Genomic DNA, 15,517 nt, shown 5'->3' on the forward strand with positions numbered 1-15,517 from the left:
TTTGCCCAATCTATCATTGAAGATTTAACCAGTTCATCTTTTGTATGCCACTCTAGCAGAAGATTATACATTTTGGAAAGGTTTTTAAAGTTCGATTCTATCAGTTCTGTTTCCAGTTTTGATTTTTCTACTTGAAAACCAACTTTTTTGTCCATTTTAAATATTTCATAAACCTGATGATAGTGCAGCCAGTCGGGGACCTGACTTTTTACTTGATCATAGCTTTTTAGCTTAAAAGAGTCCCCTTCCTGCTGCAATATGTCCATATATCTTAACCAGTTTGCAGACATATTCGGTCTCTTATATGCCTTGGCCTCCACTGGAGAGATCCATCTAGGAGTCTTTCTCTCAAACAAGTCTTTGTATCTAATCCAAACCTGATATAGGGATTTTCTAACAATATGAGACTTAAAAGTTCTGTGGATTTTAACCTTGTCATACCAAAGGTATGCATGCCAGCCAAACATATTATCATATCCCTCCAAGTCCAACACATCAACGTTCTCTAATTTAAACCAATCCTTTAACCAGCAAAAGGCCGCAGCTTCAAAATAAAGCCTTAAGTCCGGCAGGGCAAAGCCTCCTCTGTCTTTAGAGTCTGTTAAAATCTTAAATTTTATTCTTGGCTTTTTGCCCTGCCATATAAATTTCGATAGGTCCTTTTGCCATTTCTTAAAACAGTCTAGTTTGTCCAAAATTGGTATGGCTTGGAATAAAAACAGCATCCTTGGTAGGACATTCATTTTAACCACTGCTATTCTTCCCATTAACGACAATTTAAGTCTTGTCCAGATCTCCATATCTTTTTTTATCTCCATCCACAATTTTTCATAGTTATCCTTATACAGGTTCAAGTTCTTATTTGTGAGATTGATACCTAGATATTTTACAGATTTGACAAAGTTGAGGCCTGTGGCTTCTTGAATTCTTTGAGTCTGTTCTGCACTCAAATTTTTACCTAAAACTTTGGTTTTCTGCTTATTCAATTTGAAGCCAGCTACAAGTCCAAATTGTTCAATTAATTCCAAAGCTCTGGGGACACTGCTTTCTGGTTCTTGCAGGGATAGCATCAAATCGTCCGCGAAGGCGCGTAATTTGTATTCCTTCTCTCCCACTTTAATTCCTTTTGTCTGTTTATCTTTCCGAATCATATTTAGAAGGACTTCCAGGACCGTAATAAAAAGTAGAGGGGAGATAGGGCACCCTTGTCTTGTTCCTTTCTCTACTTCGATCTCCTCCGATATCACACTGTTTACAATGACTTTTGCTCTTTGTTCTGTGTAAATGGCCTTGATGCCATTTAAGAATTTTTCTCCAACTCCCATTTTTTCCAAATTCTTTTTCATAAATATCCAAGATACTTTATCAAAAGCTTTCTCTGCATCAACAAACAATAGTGCTGCATCTGTATTTATGTCTCTCTCCAGTTTTTCTAAAATGTCCACAATAATTCTTGTATTATTACTTATTTGTCTTCCTGGTAAGAAACCTGCTTGGTCTCTATGTATATGGTCTTTCAACACTCTTTTCAACCTTGTAGCCAAAACATTTGCAAAAATTTTATAATCCACATTCAACAGGGAAATTGGACGGTAATTTTTCATTAGAGTCTTATCAGTATCTGGTTTTAAAATCAATGTGATAAAGGCTTCTTTCCACGTCTCTGGTGCCCTATCTCCTTCTAGTATTCTATTGCACATTTCTCTTAACGGCTGTGATAGCCAGTCTTTCAATGTCTTATAATATTTTGCTGTTAATCCATCCGGTCCTGGAGCCTTCCCCAATTGCATATTATTTATTGCATCTTCTATTTCTTGTGTCGTTATTGGGTGGTTGAGAGTTATTAATTTTTCCTCTGGGACTCTTTGCAATCCGTTCTTTTCCAGAAATCGGTCTATCTCTACTTCATCTATCTTCTCCTCCTTGTACAGTTGCTTATAGAATCTCTGAAAACACCATCTGATTTCCTCCGGTTTCTCTACATTTTTTCCATTTACTACCAATTTACTGATGACATTTGCCTTTTGTCTTTTCTTTAATTGCCAAGCTAGTAGTTTTCCACATTTATTTGCAGATTCAAATGTTCTTTGTTTCATCATTTTCACTTTCCATTCGATATCTTGATTCATGATATTCGCATATTGGGATTGCAAGTATTTAATTTCTTTTTGGATTTTGACACATCTGGGATGTCCTCTTAATTCTTTTTCCTTTCCTTTGATTAATTTCAACAGTCTCTCCATTTCTGCACTTTGTTGTTTCTTCTTTTTTACCTTTTCACTAATGAGGAATCCTCTCATTACCGCTTTACTTGCATCCCAAGCAATCCTTTTCTCCACTTCTGAGTTCCAATTAATTTGAAAATATTCTTTCATCTTTTTCGCCGCTCTTTCTACTAGCTTGGTATCTCTCATCAATGCATCATCCATTCTCCACCTGAAAGAATCCTTGGAAATCATTTTTAAGTTTACCTGCACCGGATTGTGGTCTGAAAGCGTTTTGGGACCGATTTCTGCTTTTTGTAATTTTGGAGCCAATTCATTCGAGATCCAGATATAGTCTATCCTCGACCATGACTGCTGAGATTCACTGAAGTACGTTGCCTCTGTTTCTGTGGGGTTTTTTAATCTCCAAGAGTCCACCAAATTCAAGTTGTCCACCATTTCAAAAAAAGTCTTTGGGAGTTTCCCATCATTTGTTAGTTTTGTTCTTTGAGATCTATCCATTAGAGTGGAAACTGCCCCATTAAAATCTCCAAGGCAAACTACCTTATAGTCCAAATAATCCAGCAGCAAATCATGTATTTTTTTGTAAAAAATCGACTTTCCATCATTTGGTGCATAAAGTCCCAGAATCAAAATTTTTTCGCCTTGTACGTTAATTTCAATTGCGATGTATCTCCCTTCTTCATCTTTAAATAGCTGTCTTGGGCTGTATTTCTCCTTTGCATAAATCACTACTCCTCTCTTCTTGACCTTGTCCGAAGATATGAACTCTTGGCCTAATTTTTTGTTCTGTAATAATCTTCTGTGACGCCGGACTATGTGGGTTTCCTGTAAACATATTATGTCCAAATTCTTCTTTTCTATGCTATAAAATACTCTGCGTCTCTTTGGTCTCTGATTCAATCCCCGAACATTCCAAGTCATTAACTTGAGCGCCATTTCTTTGTTTATTCCTCTCCTCCAGTTGCTTCTCCTTTCTTCTCTTGTTCTGGATCTTGGCTTGGTCCTGGTAATCCCGGCGGTGGTGGGAATACCTCTGGAAACTTGTAGAGCTGTGCTGGGTCTAATGGAGTTCCTTTAAAGAATTCCAGGTGCTTGTCCAAAAACTTTTGCTTTTCCGCCAAGGACCTTATTTTTATCTTTTTCCCTTCAAACGTAAATGCCAGGCCTTCTGGAAATTCCCAACTGAAGGAGATTTTTCTTCTTCTTAGCTCCGTCACCAGGTCGTTATAGGGCGCTCTTTTATCCAAAAAAAATCTGGGGATATCCTTATAAAATATTACTTTGTTCTGCTGTACCACCAGGTTGTTTCTGTAGTGTAAATCCAGAAAATAATCTCTGTCGTGTCTATCATGCAGCACAATCAAACAGTCACTGACTGTTTTAGTGCTTTTCTTTCCTCTGGAGCCTCTTGGTCCAAATCTGAAGGCCTTCACTATGCGTGCTGAGACGTTCACCTCTTCTAACTCCCAAAAAGTTGAAAATAGTTCCACAATATAAGCTTTTAGGTCTTCCCCCTCCAATTCTGGAAGACCCCTTATTCTTATGTTTCCTTCTCTCTGATGTAGTTGCAGAAAAGCAAGAGACTCTTCCACAGTTCTCTGCCGTGTTCCAATATTTTCTAACTGCTCCACATCTAAGTTGTCCAATTTTTCCTCCACCTTTTTTATTTTTTCTCTGACCACTTTAATTTCCTCAGAGTCCTTTTTTAACGTAGTCACCTCCTGCCCAATTTTATTAATTTCTTCTCTGTTCTTTCTTACATTTTCCTCAATTTGACCAATTGATTTTTCTAAAGTCTGGGTGGAGGTTTTAATATCAGCCTTAATATCCACTTGGAGTTTTTCAATTGCAGAGTTAACTGTAGTATTCACTGATGCACCAATAGTGTTCACCGATTCTTGTGTTTGCTTCAACCCTTCGGTGACACTTTTCAAACCTGCTGCAATTTCTGCCACACTTGCTACCAATTTCTCCATTTGTTCCTGCAGAGTTAGGGATACAGAGCCTTTCCTTTTTTCAGAGCCAGTTCCTTTCGATCTAGTTTCCATTCCCTGTGGGCTCTGCAGCTGTAATCTCAAGGTCACTCCAGTTGCTGTAGTAACAATCTCAGACATTCACAGCAGAAGACCAACAGTCCCAAAAGTAAACACCAGGTGGCCTGCAGCTAGCTTCTGAGAACAAAGAGGCTGCTGAGCCAGGAATCCACAACAGTCCAGTAGTCCGACTTTTAGGCAAGAGTTCAGATTTTTCAAAAGTTATAAGTTCCTTAAAGCCAAGAAGAGTCTATTTTAAGTAGCCCAAGTCAGTATCTGTTTCTCACTTGCAATGTAACCACCAAGTCTATAAAATAGCTTGTATCTGGCTGCAAAAGAGTCAAAGTATCTCCACCGGTAAACAGTCACTGTAACACTGGAACACCAACAAAGAAAAAAAATGGCAACAATATATTGCAGCCCGCTACTGACCCAGAATCCTAATCCAGAGGGGGAGCGGTGTCTTCTTTTGCCATATCAACTGTTTTTAAATCTTTAAACAAGCTTTAAACAACTTTTAAGTAACTTTTAAAAAGTTTGGCAGAGTTCGCAAAACTTTCCCGTTAGCCGCGGCTTTGATCTTTTAGCGCTACCAAGCTCGCGCAAACAGTTCAAAGGGAACAGGCTTCCTTTTAAAGTTTCCTCTGCAAGCAGTGCTCTTTAAACTTGTAAAATAATCCAGTATTTTGACTTACAGAGTTTCTTTGGAAGTTTCTATGTAGGAAGTGCCGGGTGCTCAAGTCTGGCGGGATCGCTGCTTTGATCCTCCGCAGGCAGTCGCTTCTTCAGTCCCGTGCTGGGGCTCCGTTCACCCGATTCTCCCCCTTACGAGGGTAAATCAGGAGCGGAGACAGCACATCTGGGACCCACGAAGCCGTCGGTCCACGGGACGCTCTTCCCGTGGCTTTAAGGGACCCGTGGCGCAGGCACGGAGCTCCCTATCGCCTAGCGGAGGACGGAGCCTTCAGACTCCCGTCCGCCATTGACTCGGCACCTAACCGGAAGTCGTGTGACAGAGTATGTTGTGCGGTAAGAGAGCATTTAGGGTGCCATGGAAAAGAAATACAGCGATCCCCAAATACTCACCCACAAAGGAGGTTGCCACTGCATCTCTGCATGATGTACTGCTCTCGATTTTGTTCCTTCCAGTCCGGCTCTGTGGGGGAGACAGATTCATTCTGTCTCTCTGCATGGGTGCAGATGGGTCGTTTAGCCACTCCTGATGCAGATGTATGGCCTACTTTTGGCAAGAGTATGTTGAATGGGTTACTGCTCTGAGCTGGCCTCCTCCCAATTGAGAAACATATCTAGATCAATTACTCATACAGAGCAACAGGAAGTGGACTCCTCTAAATGTGGCTCATTCATTTCCTGTTGGCTTTTGTTTATTTATGAACCATCTTGGTATTTCTCCTTGAGGTCAAAGGTGGCATACAAATAACAGTAACACGTCAAAACATGAACAATCAGTCCATTGCGGGGAGGAGAAGGGAAGAGGGTGGTTCTGAGGACACTGTGGAGTTCTGAGAGTGTCTTCAGTCAATGGGCCCTGCAAGCAGCATGCAACCACCCTCACTGTATCTGTGCAGGCTCCATTTAGCCATTTGCCAGTAGATGGAGTAGTTAAATCATCTGTCTGTCATCCATCTCTTTTGATCTGTTTCTAAACGGCCAATCTCCACAGTTTGTAGGCACTGTTAAATTCTCACCTCCTGGCTTCAAAGTGCCTTGACAGCCACATCTTTCTTGTGCTGGGCGACGAGTTTTAGGTTTTATAGCGAACCTCTCTGAACCAAGAAAGAGGAAATAGTTCAAGGCTTCCCCGAAGGTGGAATGAGATGAAACATTGGCATGGTGGCAGGCAGTGCTCACCCCTACTGCTGTGGTGGCAGAGGGGTGGGTGGGTAGAAGAAGGCAGAACAAGTGAAAGGGGGGAAAACAGAGCCCACAATGTAATTTCAGGTCTGAATACTGCTAGAACTAACTTTTAAACAGGGAGGTGACTGCCCTCTAACCCAACCCACATCATCTGTGTATATTTCCTACCAAAATACAAAATAGAGTCCCATTGTGGCAAGACTGCAGACTTTCCCCACGAGATCAGGGATGGATAGGAAACCGGTGTACCTCTAAATGTTGCTGGACTACAACTCCCATCATCCCTGACTATTGGCCAGGCTGTCTGAGGTTGATGGTAGTTGAGGTGCCAACAACATTTTGTGGGCCACAGACTCTAGGCCAGTGTTTCCCAAACTTGGGTCTCCAGCCTTTTTTTTGGACTACAACTCCCATCATCCCTAGCTAGCAGGAACAGTGGTCAGCGGTGATGGGAACTGTAGTCCGAAAACAGCTGGAGACCCAAATTTGGGAAACCCTGTTACTGCTCAGGCTGCTTCTGCCCTCAAAGGCTTACACTATCCTACCTTGAACCTTGCAACCCCCATCTTTCTGAATGAGCCATATGTTATCCACCCGAAAATGGCAGCTGCATGCCTTGCTCTACCTGTTATCTCTGTATAATATTTAGCCTTATGCAACACTGTGACATGTACCTGATGTCATAACATCATGACAGCCTACCATTGTTAGGACACTGGCTGCACCCTGACAACCAATGATGTGGCGGCACAGGAATGGAAAGAAATTTGGAGTATCACAAAACAAGGTAAATTGTATGAAACTTTACAGAGGAGAGGGACGCAGGTGGCCTAGGGCTTGCTGATCAGAAGGTTGGCGGTTCGAATCCCTGCGATGGGGTGAGCTCCCGTTGCTTGGTCCCAGCTCCTGCCCACCTAGCTGTTCGAAAACACGTCAAAAGTGCAAGTAAATAAATAGGTACCACTCTGGGGGGAAGGTAAATGGTGTTTCCGTGCACTGCTCTTGTTCGCCAGAAGCGGCTTTGTCATGCTGGCCACATGACCCAGAAGCTGTACGCCGGCTCCCTCAGCCAGTAACACGAGATGAGCGCTGCAACCCCAGAGTTGGACACGACTGGACCTAATGGTCAGGGTTCCCTTTACCTTTACCTTTTACAGAGGAGAGAGAGAATAAGGCAAATGGCCGCCATTTTTGGTGGCGGCTCCATGTTTCTGGCACTGTACTAATGCCAGTGTACTGGAAGAAGCGAAGATCATCAGTGTTGAAGCAATGATTCTTCAACATCAACTTCGTTGGACTGGTCATGTTGTTCGGATGCCTGATTATCGTCTTCCAAAGCAACTACTCTATTCGGAAAAAGTAATGCTGGCGGTCAGCAAAAGAGGTTCAAAGATTCTCTCAAGGCAAATCTAAAATATGTAGTAGAAACACCAACAACTGGGAAACACTGGCCTGCAAGCTCTCCAATTGGATAACAGCCTTGACCAAAGGTGTCATGGGTTTTGAAGATGCTCGAACTCAGGACGAAAGGGAGAAACACGCTAAGAGGAAAGCACGCTTGGCAAACCCTCACCATGATCAGCTCCCGCCCAGAAACCTATGTCCCCACTGTGGAAGGACGTGTGGATCCAGAATTGGCCACTTACGGGTTCACTTTTAAAACTGTGTTTATGGAAGACAATCTTACTCGGCTACGAGTGATCGCCAAAGAAGAAGACGTCTGTACCAGCCTTTGTTTCGCTTCTTGGATAGCCCCAAAACCTATGCCAATTTGTGGCAAAATGACTTGAATTAATACCTACCACCACCATATTAAAATGTTTTGAGAAAGGAATTTATGTAAACCTTGGGGGGCGGGGTGGAAACCTGTGGACTACTTGACTGCAACTCAGCCATTGGTCATACTGGCTGGGGCTGATGGGATTTGGAGTTCGACAAGATATTGGGGGGGCACATGGTCCCTACACTGAAAAAAACACTGGGGAAAAACCACAAACTTTTTTTTAAAACAACAACAACAACAGAGAGCCATGTCCCATATGCATAATATTTGGGTGGGTCTGAATTTTCTGGTGACAAGAAATTATGTGAGCATTTCTTTTGAAGTGCAAATTCCATTCCCTCCTCCTCAATATAGGCTTGCCTCGGTGCAAGCATTACACTGAAGGTAAAAAGAAAAAGAAAAGAAAATGGACATTCTGTGCTTGTTAATGACTCTGAAATCAATCTGCAATGGCTGTTTCATCCGCAATTCGGCTGCAGTTTGAAATTTAAGAGAGAGAAAGGGAGTATACATCTGCCTGGCTGGAAGCAAAGTGCAATTCTACACTGAGGCAATATGCATATCAATGGACACTGGCCAGAAACCAGAGCTTTGTGGGTGAAAAAAAAAAATCTATTTAACAGACAATGGAAAATCAGCCAGTCTGAAGGCATGTGTTGGCTGTTCCTGGGAAGAAGAAAAGACAGAGTCCTGTGTAGTGGGGAAAATAAGTGCTTTTAGAAGCCCACAAAGCGCAGGTAGAGATGAGAAGAAAAGGATCAAACGTTTCAAGGGATGGCTCACAATTGAAATGTGAACCCCAGGCAATTTTCAAACGCCCTCCAAATAAATCCCATCACTGGTATGTGGCACTTGTTGCCCTTATCCTAACGTTTTTTGTTTGAAGACAAACCTTTCAAGCTCAGATCTATGCTCTGCTCATTGCACCAAGTGACTGCTAAACAAAGCTGGCAAATGATCCCTCCCTCCATCTTTTCAAGCAGATTCAATGGCCCGGTGGCTTTTGATGCGTTTCCAGCAGAAGCGGGTGTTAAGCCACCTATGCAGATTCCACAGCAGCTCCCACTTAGGTTGTAGCCATTATCATAGCATAGGATATGACCTCTCATATCCACTTCTGGTCCTCTGAGACTTCACGTACTAGCCAGTAATTCCCAGTGGGGTAGGGACAGGCAAATCTGTCAACTTTCTTTTCTCTCAGTTTTCCAGTTTTCCAATCTTGAGATCAGTTCTGGACATTTCCACATCAGTTTGCATTTGTTTGTTGTTGTTCAGTCGTTCAGTCGTGTCCGACTCTTCGTGACCCCATGGACCAGAGCACGCCAGGCACGCCTATCCTCCACTGCCTCTCGCAGTTTGGCCAAACTCACGTTAGTAGCTTCGAGAACACTGTCCAACCATCTCATCCTCTGTCGTCCCCTTCTCCTTGTGCCCTCCATCTTTCCCAACATCAGGGTCTTTTCTAGGGAGTCTTCTCTTCTCATGAGGTGGCCAAAGTACTGGAGCCTCAACTTCAGGATCTGTCCTTCTAGTGAGCACTCAGGGCTGATTTCTTTAAGAATGGATAGGTCTGATCTTCTTGCAGTCCATGGGACTCTCAAGAGTCTCCTCTTTGCATTTAAAGGTTAATAAATACATCTTTAAAAAAATGCACCACATTTTGTGCAAATTTCTCCTAATAAATACATCATTGTATGCAATTTTGCCTCATATATGCATTTTTGCATATCTATTTCCCTCACTGTATTGCATTTCCCAAACTTGAGTCTCCAGCCTTTTTTGGGGACTACAACTCCCACCATCCCTAGCTAGCAGGAACAGTGGTCAGGGATGCTGGGAACTGTAGTCCCAAAACAGCTGGAGACTCAAATTTGGGAAACCCTGCTCTAGGTGGTTACTGCTCAGCCTGCTGCTGCCCTCAAAGGCTTACGCTATCTTGCCTTGAACCTTGCAGTCCCCGCCAGCAAAGCCGCCCACCTGACTAGGGGGTGACAGACTTAATAAACAAAAGTAGCTTTCAAGGTGAAGAGTTGTGAAAATCTCCCAGATTTTCTGCATGTAGGAAAGTTTTTGTATGGGAAGAGCATTCCTTAATATAAGCTGGGCATGGTTCAGCTCCGACAAATTTCATTTCCTTGATCAGCTCAAGGAAAGAGATACCTTTGAGAATGTGCTGGTCCTATGTGTAAATGAAAACCTAAACTTCGTATCTCTTGGCAGAGTTTTCTTCTAATCTTCTAGTTTATATATTCCAAACAAAATAGAAAATTCTTTCCAGTAGCACCTTATAGACCAACTGAGTTTGTTCTTGGTATGAGCTTTCGTGTGCATGCACACTTCTTCAGATACACTGAAACAGAAGTCACCAGATCCTTAAATATAGTGAGGGAGTGGGGAGGGGTATTACTCAGAAGGGTGGTGGGAATGGGTGATAGGTGTGGAAAACCTGTTGACGACTCTTAATGGCTGCAATTAGTCTTGCAGGGAAAGGCAAGGGGTGAGATGGCTAAAGATAGCTTTGTTATGTATAATGAGATAAGAATCCAATGTCTTTGTTCAGACCAGGTTTCTCCATGGTTTTAAGTTTGGTGATTAGTTGCAATTCAGCCACTTCTCTTTCCAGTCTATTTCTGAAATTTCTTTGTATTAAGACAGCTACTTTGAGATCTTTTATAGAATGTCCTGGGAGATTGAAGTGTTCTCCTACTGGTTTCTCTGTCTTGTGATTCCTGATATCAGATTTATGTCCATTTATCCTTTGGCGTAGGGTTTGGCCTGTTTGTCCAATATAGAGCGCTGAAGGGCACTGTTGGCATTTGATTGCATACACAATGTTGGAAGATGAGCAATTAAATAGTCCTGAGATGGTATGTTTGATGTTATATATTCCAGTTATTTAAAGGGAAAGTTCTCAGGCGAGTTTATAAATGGCCCAGTTCAGAAAACAAGCTGCATCATATATGCCTTCTTGATGTTGACCAGCCTTCATCAGTTTGGGGTCCTCCAGATGTGTTAGACTCCAGCCCCCGACCGCTTTGGCCAGCATAGTTTGCTGGTTGGGATTAATGGGAGTTGTAGCCCAAATTATCAGGACACCATCTCAAAGTGCTTGGTACAGCTTTAAATGCTTCCCAAGTATTTGGCTCACTATGTACCAGGGGGTTAAGTATCTCTAAGATATGAAACTGCAAATCTGCCCAGGGATAGGGGAAGGGATTTATGAACAACATTTTTCTGGCTGCTTCCCAGCGAAGGATATACATAGTACTGAGTGGTATCATTTAACAGAGAAAAGAAGAGAGGAAATCTTCACATTCTTTTTACCCATCCCTCCTTGCCCCATATATTAAAAAATATGACCGTATATGCATTTCCTCTCACTCAACAGTTTATATGTGAGTCTCTCTCTCCAATGTTTTATTTTAACATTAGAGGCTCCACAATTTTCACATCCCCCAGTCATCCAAAAGCCCTGTTTAAAAGACACTACTTATTGTTCATATGATCCCAATATGGACCTGCTGTGTTTTTTTCTTCTTTTAAAAAAACCTCAATAGTTTTCACCAGGGTACCATTAATTGTTACAAAATGTGGTTTGCTTAATGTACTGACATTAAACAAAGCCAGATGTAGCTAAGGAGTGAAATATCCAGATGAAATTATGATTTAACGGAGAAACTATGTGTGGATTAAGGTATACGAGTGCATGTGTGTATAGCTGACAACCATTGGAAGATGCAATCCATAGCCCCATCTGTCTTTACAAACCAATTCTCTTTATTCTTTTATTGGTGGGATGGTTTTAATATTGTATTCATCTTATACATGTATTGGGAATGGCCTTGGGAGGCCCTTGCAGGGCAGAAAGGTGTTACAAAAATGTATAAATAAGATCAATAAAATAAATTTGCCAGTCATTGTCAGATGGTTTTATTTGATGCCAAATCAGTCTTGTGATATGTTTCAGAGTGACTTAAATGCCCATTTACAGAAATTAAGATGTCTCCTTCCAAAGATAGTCAGAGGGTTTTGCAGAAACAAAGAAGGCCTATAACTGATCCATTCAAGCATGTTACCCCATTGTCCAGAAGAGAAACAGAGTACACCCCTAGGGAGGGAAGAATCAATCAATTTTTGTCGCATATGTTCACTCATAAGTCCATTCCATCCCATTTTCATTTTTTTAAAAAAATCTGCATAAAGTTTCACATTCAAATACGAATTTGAAATGTGCTTTTCCTCAAAATATACATTTTAAAAGCTACTTTGATTTATTTATTTTAGCCAAATATTAAACATCTGGGAAGTGTGCAAGTTGGTGGACAACTCAGCCTTACGCAGCTAAGCGATACAAACCCAGGAGGTGTGGAATCAGGTCAGTCCATTTCAGAATTTGCAAAGAGTGAATTCCTTAAGCATCCCTCACCTTCCTCTGGCACGCTGGGTTCTCCCTTCAGACATGCACTGCCTGTCACATCTTTTGCATCCCGTTAGTATCTCCTGTTTCCAGGCTTTCTTCATAATTGCCTTCTTCATCTGGAAGATGAGGTTGATGATATATCTGTCTCTTAATGGAGTGAAGGTGGCCTTCTCATTAGGGAAGATTAACTCATAGGTCATATTATGTTAAATTGATTAAAGGAGGTGCTGGCTGCGTGTATAATAATATCGCAGTAATAAGGGTTTAGTAAAGGAAGCTTTCCTGTGTCTGTCCAATTCCAGTGTGAGATCTCTCTCTCTCTCTCTCGCACACTGCTGCCTTGGAGGTGCTAAAACAAAGAATCTCTTGTTAAATGTGCACAGAGAGGTGGGGATCCATCTTGAAATGTTAGTTCTTCCTGCAGATTGGGTCCCATTCACAATAGTGAGTGTCGGTACACATGCTGGTTCAGCACTTACGATGGGACAGATCCCAAGTCTCTGGAGCCTTGAGGAGATGATCACTGAGCAGAATGTCAGGTTGACTAGTTGGAACCAAAGGACCATTCTGTTTCTTTGAGAGCATTTTGCTCTCACCTGTGAATCCACCAGGATCCAGCAGTGGGTCATCCAACAGTGCCAGCTGTAGGCCACTGAGCCATGTCCTATTGATGGGCTCTGCCCCCTAACCCATGCAGCTCTACTTCTTGGTCTCCTGAATTCACCAACCTTCACCCACTGCTACAGGGTCTGAGCCTCAGTCAAGAGAGCAAGACCAATACCACTGCTTATACAGTCGTACCTTGGAAGTCGAACAGAATCCGTTCCAGAAGTCTGTTTGACTTCCAAAATGTTTGGAAACCAAAGTGCTGCTTCTGATTGGCTGCAGGAAGCTCCTGCAGTCAATCGGAAGCCGTGGAAGCCCCGTTAGATATTTGGGTTCCAAAGAATGTTCGCAAACCAGAACCCTCACTTCTGGGTTTGTGGCATTCAGGAGCCAAAATGTTTGAGTACCAAGGCATTCGGGATCCAAGGTATGACTCTATGTTGGCGCAATTGAGGTCTCTAGTGAGTGTGTATGTTTCAGGTTTTCTTTCAAAGGTATGGTTTCCCATAAAAAGAAGGCCGGGTTCCCCAAGGGGTCATAGAATTGCCAAGTTAGAAGCAACCCTGAGGGTCATCTAGTGCAATTCCCTGCAATGCAGGAATCTTAACTTGATCATACATGACAGATGGCCATCCAACCTCTTCTTAAAAACCTCCAGTGAAGGAGAGTCCACCACCTTCTGAGTGAGTTGGTTCCACTGTCAAACAGCTCTTACTGTCAGTAAGTTATTCCTGATGTTCCATCGGAATCTCATTGTTTTGGGATTGTGAAATGTTTGATGAGGTGAAAATTGCTGGCTGTTTCACTAGACTTCTTCCAGGACTTAAAGCTACTGAAGAATGAGGTGGGAGGGAGGAGGTTCCTGCCTCACTTCTCACCTCAGTGCCTCACAGGAAGCCTGAACCTCTGAGAGGGCCCAAGCAGTAGGATGGTGCCCTCATGGATCTGATAAAAAAGTCTATCATTGTCCAGCAACGTGTCCTCACAGTGGCCAAATTGATGCCTGTGGTAAGCCCACAAGAAGGGCCTCGGTGAAACAGCACTCTGCCCAGTTGCCTTCCCAGCAACTGGTATTGAGAGGCATAATGCCTCAGAGAGTGGAGGGAGTACACAGCCATTGTGGTTAGTGGCCACTGATAGGCTTATTCTCCATGAATATGTGTAACCCCCTTCTAAAGCAATCCACATTGCTGATCATCACTACATCCTGAAGGAGCAAATCCCATAGTTTCTGTGCTATGTGAAGCAGCACTTCATTGTGTGCCCCCTTTAAAGGTGTGCAAGGGTCCTTAACTCATCATGGGTGCTTCTTCTTCTCTTGTGTCAAAATGCCAAATAGTGGCATTGGACTGAAAGAGCATTTCAGATCTGGGAGAGATGCAAAGGCCCCAGAAGAATATGATGATGCGTCAGCATCCTATTGGCTCCCGGAGCAGAGCAATGAGCAGGAAAGGAAAGAATAGTTGGCAAAACCAGAAAGATGCATTTGTTCCAGCAGTCAGGCTGCCTAGCAAACCTCTCCCCCGTCTCCTCTCTGTCTTCTCTGGGCTCTTTCTCCTATCCGACAGCCTATTTCTCTTTTCATTACGCCATTCCTGTTCTCCCCAGTGATTAAGTGCACCTTCTTCCTAACCAAGGAAAGCAGTTGCTGCTTGGCTTCTGGAGACATAAATAAACAAAAAAGGTCAGAGACTGAATCCCTGGTGGAAGCAGACAAGGACTGAGACATCCTGATAAACTTTGGCTGCAGAGTTGCAAAGATGGCAATGAATTAAAGGGGATAAAAACACAACCCAATTATGTATGCAGATGGGGAGGGAGTCTGGAAGTAACTGAACACATCATTTAAAGGAAATAAAAAGGGGGGAGAAACTAGCAACTGATTTAAATGTCTCGGATCCCTGCTGAGACTCATTTCCTAAACCAGGATATGTAGTCTGCCATTCCGTCTGGGTTTTTTCCTCCCAATTTCCTTGGCTTTTTTCCAATGGCTGGCTTTGTATATGTGTGAGTGTGTGTGGGGGGGGGGGAGGGGATTGTATCAATTTATGTTTTACTTATTGTTTAGAATCCATGATGTCATACTCTGAGATCCCTTGGAATCAAATACACCTAGATTTCTGAATTTCAGAGCATTCCACCAACATTTTTATTTCACCCCAGCCCCACATACAAGTTTGTGATGAGCAGTTCAATTCAAAGAGCTCTTTGACTTCACAGCTTTCAACTTTCTTGCTCGGAAGTAAAATCCTCTAGAAAAATTGCTCTCCGGCAGAATGGAAACGGTAGCAATGCATTTTCTCTGAACCAGGAAAAGTTGTAGGCAGGTAGAAACCAGATTTCTTTGCCAGCAGAAATGTAAGGACCATCCCCATGTTCAGTAGCAGGTCCAGGTTAGGTCCAGGTTGCCACTTCTCTGTTGCAAAGTGCACATGGAGGTGAGATCTAACCCAAGGATATGATCACTTGTTTGGTTTGAGGAAGCGTAAACAGACATGTAGTTTCAACACACCATTTTAACATGTAATTTCATTATGTGTATTAGTTTTAAAACTACTGATATTATTTA

The 15,517-nt window shown here is 42.6% G+C and overlaps 1 long non-coding RNA gene across 1 annotated transcript; it reads right to left on the bottom strand.

Annotated features, from left to right (window-relative positions):
• Positions 1–11,836: 11,836 nt before the first annotated feature.
• Positions 11,837–12,646, bottom strand: LOC117046604. Its single transcript, XR_004426595.1, has 2 exons — positions 12,349–12,646; positions 11,837–12,030 (listed from the first exon to the last, which is right to left on the bottom strand). It is a non-coding gene; the product is annotated as an uncharacterized LOC117046604 (long non-coding RNA).
• Positions 12,647–15,517: the final 2,871 nt, after the last annotated feature.

The sequence above is a fragment of the Lacerta agilis genome, chromosome 5 (genome assembly GCF_009819535.1).
Source record: "Lacerta agilis isolate rLacAgi1 chromosome 5, rLacAgi1.pri, whole genome shotgun sequence".
Taxonomy (NCBI): Eukaryota; Metazoa; Chordata; class Lepidosauria; order Squamata; family Lacertidae; genus Lacerta; species Lacerta agilis.